The following is a 10,311-nucleotide window of genomic DNA, read 5'->3' as shown; positions in this document are numbered from 1 at the left end:
TTATGATCCTGTAAGAAATGGAATGTTAATAATTCCTAGGTCTTCATTAGTTGATTAAATTTTAAAGTGCAATACTACAACTCCAATTCCAATGAAGTGGGGATGTTGTGTTAAACAAATAAAAACAGAATACAATTATTTGCAAATCATGTTCAACCTATATTTAATTGAATACACTACAAAGACAAGATATTTAATGTTCAAACTGATAAACTTTATTGTTTTTAGCAAATAATCATTAACTTTGAATTTTATGGCTGCAACACGTTCCAAAAAAGCTGGGACAGGGTCATGTTTACCACTGTGTTACATCATCTTTTCTTTGAACAACATTTGATAAATGTTTGGGAACTGAGGACGCTAACTGTTGAAGCTTTGTAGATGGAATTATTTCCCATTCTTGCCTTGATGTACAGCTTCAGCTGTTCAACAGTCCGGGATCTCCATTGTCGTATTTTACACTTCATAATACACCAGGTCTGGACTGCAGGCAGGCCAGTCTAGTACCCGCACTCTTTTACTACGAAGCCACGCTGTTATGACATGTGCAGAATGTGGTTTGGCATTGTCTTGCTGAAATAAGCAGGGGCGTCCATGAAAAAGACATTGCTTGGATGGCAGCATGTGTTCTCCAAAACCTGTATGTACCTTTCAGCATTAATGGTGCCTTCACAGATGTGTAAGTTACTCATGCCATTGGGACTAACAGCCCCATACCATCACAGATGCTCGCTTTTGAACTTTGCGTAACAGTCGGGATGGTTCTTTTCCTCTTTGGCCCGGAGGACACGACATCCACAGTTTCCCAAAAAAATTTGCAACACTTTTCCACTTTGCATCAGTCCATCTTAGATAAGCTTGGGCCCAGAGAAGCTGGCAGCATTTATGGGTATGGTTGATAAAAGGCTTTTGCTTTGCATAGTAGAGTTTTAAGTTGCACCCACGGATGTAGCGCCGAACTGTATTTACTGACAGTGGTTTTCGATGCAGTGCCACCTGAGGGATCGAAGGTCACAGGCATTCAATGTTGGTTTTCTGCCTTGCCGCTTACATGCAGTGATTTCTCATTCTCTGAACCTTTTGATGCTACTATGGACTGTAGATGATGAAATCCCTAAATTCCTTGCAATTGTACATTGATGAACATTGTCCTTAAACTGTTGGACTATTTTCTCACGCACTTGTTCACAAAGAGGTGAACCTCGCCCCATTTTAGCTTGTGAATGACAGAGCAATTCAGGGAAGCTCCCTTTATACCCAATCATGGCACCCCCCTTTCCCCAATTAGCCTGTTCACCTGTGGGATGTTCCAAACAGGTGTTTGATGAGCATTCCTCAACTTTCTCAATCTTTTTTTTCCACCTGTCTCAGCTTTCTTGGAACGTGTTGCAGCCATAAAATTCTAAGTTAATGATTATTTGCTAAAAACAATAAAGTTGATCAGTTTAAATATGTTGTCTTTGTAGTGTATTCAATTAAATATAGGTTGAACATGATTTGCAAATCATTGTATTCTGTTTTTATTTATGTTTAACACAAAGTCCCAATTAACACAACGTCCCAACTTCATTGGAATTGGGATTGTATATTTTTCAGATCCAAATAGCTGTGACTTAAAGTTTTGTGCCTTAAAATACAATCACTGTGGTAAGTTAATACACACACATTGTAGATGACAAACTGAAGCAAATTATTCTCAAGAAATTTGAGGTTCTTTTGTAAAATGATTTAAAAATTGTATGAAATATAAAGATTTTCCAAATGTATTTGATTTGATTTGCATTCAAACACGTAATTATTATTTTTTCTGGTATGGTAAGATTTTAGTGGCTTCGTGTGGCCCCTGAACGACAATGACTTTCACATCCCTCTGTAGATTGATATATGGTAGGGTGAGTGCATGAATGGATAGATTGATGGATGATAGATATGAAATGTCAGGTTTCAGGTTGCGAGTTGGACCCAAAGGCAGAGAGGAGAGGGAGGGTAGTTTGTGAACAAATGTTTATTGTAGATTGGAAGCAAACAAAAAGGGCTCCGAGAACTAGATTCGGGATTAGCAGGGTTCCAAGGAGGACCAGTCTGGTAGGGTATGAGTCCGGGTTGTCGGTGGGCCACAAGAGGTGAGCGCTGGTTTGCAGGGAGCAAGGGCAGATGGCAGACTGGGGACAAAGAGCAAGAATGGGTTAGAGATAAAATTACGAGGTCTTTGGGAAGCAAAAGGTGGACGGCAAGGCTATGAACTCGACATAGAGCGTTAAATAGTCCGGCGACGAGTTGGAGTTCAACAGTGTCTTAAGAGTAGTCAGGTGTAATTAGGATGATCAGATGCAGCTGCTAGACTCCAACACATCAACCCTGCAAAGCACTCATGACACGCACACGCGCGCACACACACACACAAACACACACACTCGCGCGCACACACACGCACACACAAAGGCTGGACTCAGGGTGGTGAAACAGCAGCCCTGACATGAAATGCCATTTTCATATACAGTAATTCTATTAACAATGGTAAAGAAACTTCAAAAAATATTTTTTTCTAATTTAGAAATGTTTTTTTAATTGGTTGTATATGTGTAAATGTCTTCCATTATGAAACAGCCTTGCTTAAAGTCCCGTTTTCGAAAAAAAATCATTGCTGATTGAAAATTTTATACCATGATAGTAAAGTCAAGGTCATGGTAAAGGCATAAAAATCTTCATAGCAAGATGTGAGTTGAAATGAGTTGCACAATGTGTGTGTTGCCCTTCAAACTCTGCAGATACAAGTGCATAAACGATCCTAACTACTCATTAAACTTTTTACAGTCTTGTCTTTATCCATAAAAACAGTAAAGTACAATTGTTCTGACACTTTCAATAATCCGTACATACAGGCACACAGAAGTAACAGCATCTATTTTGCTGTCTGCTATTATGTGAATGCAAAATGGCTGCCACATCCTGGCACTTCAGGCCATCACAGATCCCTCTGGTGTATTGCAACAACCAGGAGACTCCCTTTCGTGGTGTTGACCTTTTCTTATAAAATTTCAACTTTATTGTTGTAAGATCATATTTTTTTTACATAAAATTATGACTTTATTGTTAAATTAGAACCCTTTCCCATCAAATTATGATTGAATTATTCTAATTGGTTTTCTTTGTTGTTTTTCTCATAATATGTATTACTTTTTCTTTAAATGATGATTTTCTTCTTGGCGGCACGGTGACCGACTGGTTCGCACATCTGCCTCACAGTTCTGAGGACTGGGGTTCAAATCTCGGCCCATTGTTTGCATGTTCTCCCCGTGCCTGACTGTGTTTTCTCCGGGTACTCCGGTTTCCTCCCACATCCCCAAAACATGCATGGTGGGTTGATTGAAAACTCTAAATTGCCCGTAGGTGTGAATGTGAGTGTGAATGGTTGTTTGTTTATATGTGCCCTGCGATTGGCTGGCGACCTGTTTAGGGTGTACCCCGCCTCATGCCCGAAGATAGCTGGGATAGGCTCCAGCACGCCCGCGACCCTTGTGAGGATAAGCGGTACAGAAAATGGAAATGGACTTTCTGCTTCTACAACTCTTTTCTTCTGAGACAAAAGTGCCACTTTCATTCTTAAACACATTTTACAATCAACTATTCCTCAAAATGTTCAGATTTGTTTATCAGGGACGTATGACTTTATTCTGAAATAAACAGCTTTTCTCTTAATATTACATTCTCTTCTAAAAGTACGGCTTTATTTTTGTAACACTAACAGCTTTTTTTCTGGAAGGAAAATACTCAGACTGATATTGTATAACAGGAGTTTAAAAATACACAGCAAAGTTGAAGCCAGAGTGCGCATGTGCGTGGGTGTCTTGTGAAAACTTGTTACTGTGTGTACTGTGTCATAAATGTTTAGACACGGCATAGCAGGAAATCACTAGAATAGGAATTAACTAATTAGGGATCCCTTTGTACTGTTGACACACTGTTATTTTATCTTTAGCTATAAATTATTCTAAATATTTTTTTCTAAAAATATTTTTTTTTTCACTCTCAAGGGTAAAAAAAAAAGAAGAAAAGAATCGGTCAACATGTGCAATGCATTTCAGGTTGTGAAGTGCATGCCAAAGCAACAGGTGGTTCCCAAATGCCTAACCGTCAGAAGCCTGAAGAAATTATTTCACAATCCCATTTCACTAATCGAGTTGAAACTTGCACAAACAGAATTTTTGTAAGAAAAAGACAAATTTTCTCACAGAAAAGCTGTCTATTTTGTCACAAAGATGATATATTATGTTGCCCAGCACACTATACTTTATCACATGGAATACTACATTTCGTCACAATAATATTGTTCTATATTTTGTCACAAAAGTATTTTAGATTTTGTCACAAAAACGCAATACAGAGGGGCCTTGATTTATGAGTTTAATTTGTGTTGTTTCGCGACTCGGCAGGAGAAAAGTGTATTTTTGTGTCTCTAGATGATGAAAATATTCAAGCGTTGAGCACGTGTAATACAAAGCACTTTCCAGAAATTGCTCTCCACTTTTTGCTGTAGTTCCCTTTATATGTTTCGTACATCACTGACATACAGTATTTTCCTTTCATCTTCATCTTCCTGCCTGTGTGCTTTGCCGCTCTGATTCCATTCATCCTGCAATAGTGCAAAAAAAAAAATATTTAACTGGCGAGATAGAGGACCGCAAAGAGCAGTGGGTGGCCTTTGTGCAGGGACGCAGCTCTCTGATTGGTCGGCTTGAGGGGTTGAATGAGAGGATTTCAATGAAGGCCACATGCCACAGTGAATGAGGCTATGGAGACACAAACACTATAGTTTGCCAGAAAAACGGTTTGCCATAAAATGTTCTATTTTTTCACAAAATACTTTCATCACACATTATATTTTGTGAGAAAACACAACTGAATTTTTTTTACAAAACATAACAACACACATAATAGCAACTGTCCATCCATCCATTCATTTTTCTATATCGCTTATCCTCACGAGGGTCGTGGGAGTACTGGAGCCCATCCCAGCTATCATCGGGCAGGAGGCGAGGTACACCCTGAACTGGGTGCCAGCCAATTGCAGGGCACACATAAACAAACAACCATTCACACTCACATTCACACCTACGGGCAATTTAGCGTCTTCAATTAACCTACCATGCATGTTTTGCATGCATGTCTAACCAGTCGACCACCTAAAAAAACGATATTATGTCAAAAACAAAAAAACAACACAATGATAGAAAAGAATAAAGTGCTTCACTCCAAAAGAGTTTACATATCATGGGGGCAGATATTGATCACAAGGTTGTGCTTTCTTTAAATATTACAGCATGAAGCGGCCCTGCTGGACAGTCTTTCATAGCTGTGGTCGCAGGCCGGCAGCTATTTTTGAAATAGGGAGCCAGCCGGGGCTTGTCACTTTGTCAGCTTGTGCAGAGAGCATGCTCTCATTATTGACGAGAAACATGGAGGCCTCAACCAATTTATTTCCCGGTGGTGCCTTCGAGTTACCTGAGCTCTCTCTCGTCACTAATAATACCTCCTCCCACTTCCTTCTCCTCGCACTGTCTGTGTTGAAAGCACTTTCTTCTGTTGAATTCATGCCAAGACTTGTCCAATTTAGCCTCTGTTCATTTTTTTGTTGTTGTAGCAGTATTTTAAGAGAAGCGTTACATTAAGTATACACTTTGTGTTCAAGAATAATGAGCACAGTAGGATGATTGCAGTCATGCCGGTGTGCACCACAGTAAAACACCGTGTAGCAGTTAAGGAAAAAAATACAAGCACAATGCTTAAGCAAAATATTTCACATTTTTACATTGAACACAATACAATTGTATGCAACCTGTGGATAAGAAAGTAAGTTAACAAAGTGTACAACTAAAATGGTGTAAAATGTGTGTGTTTTCTATCTTGTTGCGCACTATTGTTTTCCACAAATTTCAGTAATGCTTATCCATTTAATATTTAAAAAAAAATTTTTTTTGCAGAATTAATATTACAAGAAAAAAAATACTAAAACATTTACAATAAAATTATTTTATGCAAAAAAAAGTCCAGTATTAAAGATTTTTTAAAAAATCATATGAGAAAATTGTGCTCTGAATTAAAGTTAATTTTTTTATACAAAATTTCTTAATTTTACAAGAATAAAATTGCAATTTCAAAAGTTGTAACATGAGAAAAAGTTGTAATATTACATTATGATGAGGAAAAATATATATTTTACAAGTAATTTTAGAAGAACAGTTATAATTTTGCCTAACAACTCAATATTTTATGAAAAAAAAGTCAAACGTTTACAAGAATAAAATTATCATTGCCGTATTAAGAGAAAAAGTTAAATTTTTTACTCGCAGGTTTTCAGGAATTAAGTAATTACATGAGAAAAAAATCACATAACGAGAAAAATGTATAATACTTGGAGAATTCTTATCATTATTTTGCCAGAATAATTTTACAAAAATGAAGTCAAATATCCGAAGCAAAACATTAAAATTTGTACTTTGTAATTTTAAAAGAAAACATTTCTTACGAGGTTTAAGTAATAATTTTTATGAGAAAAAGTTGTAGTATTTCAAGTAAAATGTGTAATTTTCCGAGAAAAAAACTAAGTAGCACCATTATGTACAGACAATTCAACTGGAGGCAATAATGGCAGAGTCTAATAAACACAAACGGCAGATGTGCACGGCAGATACTCGTTTTAATCAAAATGTTGAATAATAGAGTGAGCGGAGTCTAGACGGTGTACAAGGAGGCCTTCATTTTCTGTAATTGAATTAGTCGTCGTTTTGGGATTACGCTGTGTGTGTGTGTGTGTGTGTGCGCGCGCATCTGTGTGCTTCCCCGAGAGTTAACTGAGAACAGCGTGTTCAACTGCAGGGAATAATTATGAATCTAGCAGAGATATGCAACCTCCGCACAGTAGAGATCACAAGGTACTTTTTGTCATCCGAGCGTGTTTATGTTGCCTTTTATGCATGCAAACAGGATGATGAAAATACATACCTCCTCCTTGTGGCCCACACGGAAAACATAGGAGTAATGCATGCAGGCCAAACACGTGATGGACGGATGGCTGGCTGGCTGGCTTGATGGATGGATGGATGGATGGATGGCTGGCTGGATGGATGGATGGATGGTGTCCATATATAGTGAGGCGGGGTGCTGCAGAATGGAGAGCGAGCGGTGAGGCTCAGATGATCAAAACGGCGGGAGCTCTAAATATAGGATGCTGCTGCTGCTGCTGCACAATTTCTTCTGCTTGAGCTGGGATTCACCCAACCTCAGCTGAGGAAGCGGGGAACGAATGCGAAGGATACATCTACTCATCTAGATTTGACTATAGTATGCAATAATCAGCGGATTTGCACTTTCCCCAGACTACATATTCATCCGTAAATGTTTTTAATAAGGAAAATAGCACTCTGTAATTTTGTTCTTTATGGAAAAAAACACAATAGTTGTAACATAATCAATAGAATGTAAAGGATTAAACCGTTGTTTTCCAAAAATGTTTTGTTTCAATTTAATGTACATTGTGCTGCTCCTTCTGTTGTGGACATATTGGCCACCTGGGGGCAGTATAGTACAAACAGACGGCTATAGATTGAGACATTCCTCAGTCACGTGCTCTAATATTAGTTGTTTACTGGAGAGGATCAGAGGTGGGTAGAATAGCCAAATGTTGTACTCAAATAAAAGTACTGTTACTTTAGAATAATATGACTCAAGTCAAAGTAAAAATTAGTCATCCAAATATTTACTTGAGTAAGAGTAAGAAAATACTAAATGAAAAAAACTACTCAAGTGAAGAGTAATTTGTGAGTAACTTCTGATTTTTTTTTTTTAAATCAGAGCATGAACATCAAATTGAAAAAACTAATATATGGGAGTTGACACACACCTGCCATCATTTCAATATTTAACTGCTAAAAAAACAAGAGAACATAGATTGGGCCCTACAGAAACATTATTTGCTTTATTCACTTCAATGACTTCATGAAGAAGCTGTTTGCTGACCAGACTTAGTGATTGTGTGTGCATTTGCTAATTTTGCCTCATTCACTGCCAAAACAACAGCAAAAACATCTGTAATTTTCCGCAAGGGGTTTTCTCAAGTTAGAAGTGGGCTGAAATATCCAAGTTTGTGCAGTCACAATTTAAGAGCTGCATGACAAAGCTGTTGTTTTTTTTTTTGGAGTCTGTAAAATAGTGGCACGGCTCTTTTTCCCCAAAATGAGGCATTTTGATTGGCTCGCGAAGGCTACGTGCGTGGTCATGTGACTGCCTCGTGTCGTCTGATTGGTGAATTGGAGTCAAATGACATTAGTGATCCCGGCGCAACGGCCGCCCGATGCGGAAATCGAAGATGGAGTCCAAAAATAGACGCGCACATACAAGAATGCATAAATAACAGTAGCGATCATTGTAACGGAGTAAAAGTTTCGATCCTCCTTCACATAAATACTCAAGTAAAAGTAAAAAGTACGTTGCATTCAAAGTACTCTGACAAGTACAGTTTATCGAAAATGTTACTTAAGTAAATGTAACGGAGTAAATGTAGCGTGTTACTACCCGCCTCTGTAGAGGATAAAGAATATATGCCTGTGAGTATTATTATATAGTCTGCCTATGTGTTGCTCCACTGTTTGTGTTCAAATATCCGTTGCTTAAAGGCTTGTAACTGAGGTTATTGGTAAGCCCTAAGTCTTTTCTATTGTTTGTTAGCATCAAGCTAAACTGACTTTCCTAATGCAAAGCTATGTACCTGTATGTGGTTGTTTTAAATACACATGCAATTCACTTTATGATTATTTTGACAATAAAGGTCAACTGGGAGTGGCATTAAACAGTGTGAAGGAATTTTTTGAAGAACTGTTCACTATCTGCCAAACTGCTGCATGCTGTGAAGTGAGTTGAGTTGAGTTGACTGCCAACATCGAGTGCTCGTATCCAAAGGCTTTCCTAACCCCTAAACTAAATCCCAGCACCCTAAAATTGGAGATTTTTTTTTTGGGACTCTATGTCCTTTTTAAACAAGCTAGAAAAGTACATAACCATACAGTACTTGCTCAAAATGTAATATTTTAACAAAAATACAGCAATTTATATATATTTTTTTTTTTTGTAAAAAGGGCAGGTTTACACCAGACAACTTGCATATTTCTGTTAATGTGTATCTAGAGGTGCTGCTGTATCAAAATCACTCATCTTCCCTCAGAAATTAATAGGGTTATATGTCCATTGCTCTTTTGCTGTGGCTCAACATTGAAATAATCTTCATCAAATTTAATGGTTTAGGTGTAGTGGTACACTCGCCTGACTTTGGTGCAGGCAGCGTGGGTTCAGTTCCCACTCAGTGACGGTGTGAATGTGAGTGCGAAGGGTTGTCCGTGTCTATATGTGCCCTGCGACTGACTGGCGACCAGTTCAGGGTGTAGTCCGCCTTTCGCCCGAAGCCAGCTGGGATAGGCTCCAGCGTCCCGTGACCCTAACCAGGATAAGCGGTGTTGAAAATGGATGGATGGATGGTTTAGTCGTAGACATTCCCAAAATGTGTTATGCTTCTCTTTCCGATAAATTGTATTAAAATGTACAAAACAAATGACATTTATCTTGCCTGGCGACAAGCTCAGCAGTGAGCACCACTAAATTACAAATTAATTGTAAATATTCTGTATCACCACTCTCCCTCCAATGATCGAAACAACACCAGGACTTCAATACGGTGGTGCCTTAATTTAAGAGTTTAATCCATTCCAGGACCCCAGAAATGGCCGCAATTTTTTGGCAACATGTTTTTAATTAAAAAAAAATAATAATAAAAATAGCACTCTCCAGTATTGTGCTTTAAAAAAACATAACAGTAAGAACATCATCAAATCCGATGTAAAGAATTCAACACTTTGTCAAGCAGGACAATTCAATGAGTATTGTGCTGCTCCTTCTGACAAAGTTAATGTGGTTTGGTAAATACACAATGTGTAGATCTTTTTGGTTTATGTTTAGTTTTACGGCAAACTTTGACTGTGAGCGGCAAGAAACAGCTTGACGCTCATAACTCAAATTTTTGCTATAGCAACTCAGGGCAAGAAAATCAGACGAGCAACGACTCATATCCCGAAAAACTCACTCGTAAGTGGAGATACCACTTTATAATGTATTTTTTGCTCACAACTTGAACCAGTTCCCAGGTGTCATATATGCCAAGGATCAAGAATTATAATACCCTTTATACAACTTATTTTCTGTCTTGCTGAAAGGGAGCCCAGCCCCATATACTGCCGGGCCAATCTCGAGCATTCATTCTAATGA

At 38.2% G+C, this 10,311-nt stretch overlaps 1 long non-coding RNA gene across 1 annotated transcript; it reads right to left on the bottom strand.

Annotated features, from left to right (window-relative positions):
* Positions 1 to 1,987: 1,987 nt before the first annotated feature.
* LOC133409327 (uncharacterized) lies at positions 1,988 to 7,189 on the bottom strand. The gene is made up of 2 exons (XR_009769387.1): positions 7,003 to 7,189; positions 1,988 to 2,162 (listed from the first exon to the last, which is right to left on the bottom strand). It is a non-coding gene; the product is annotated as an uncharacterized LOC133409327 (long non-coding RNA).
* Positions 7,190 to 10,311: the final 3,122 nt, after the last annotated feature.

The sequence above is a fragment of the Phycodurus eques genome, chromosome 10, assembly GCF_024500275.1.
Source record: "Phycodurus eques isolate BA_2022a chromosome 10, UOR_Pequ_1.1, whole genome shotgun sequence".
NCBI classification, from domain to species: Eukaryota; Metazoa; Chordata; class Actinopteri; order Syngnathiformes; family Syngnathidae; genus Phycodurus; species Phycodurus eques.
The sequence above is the reverse complement of the archived record's forward strand: the minus strand, read 5'-3'. Positions and strand labels throughout refer to the sequence as shown.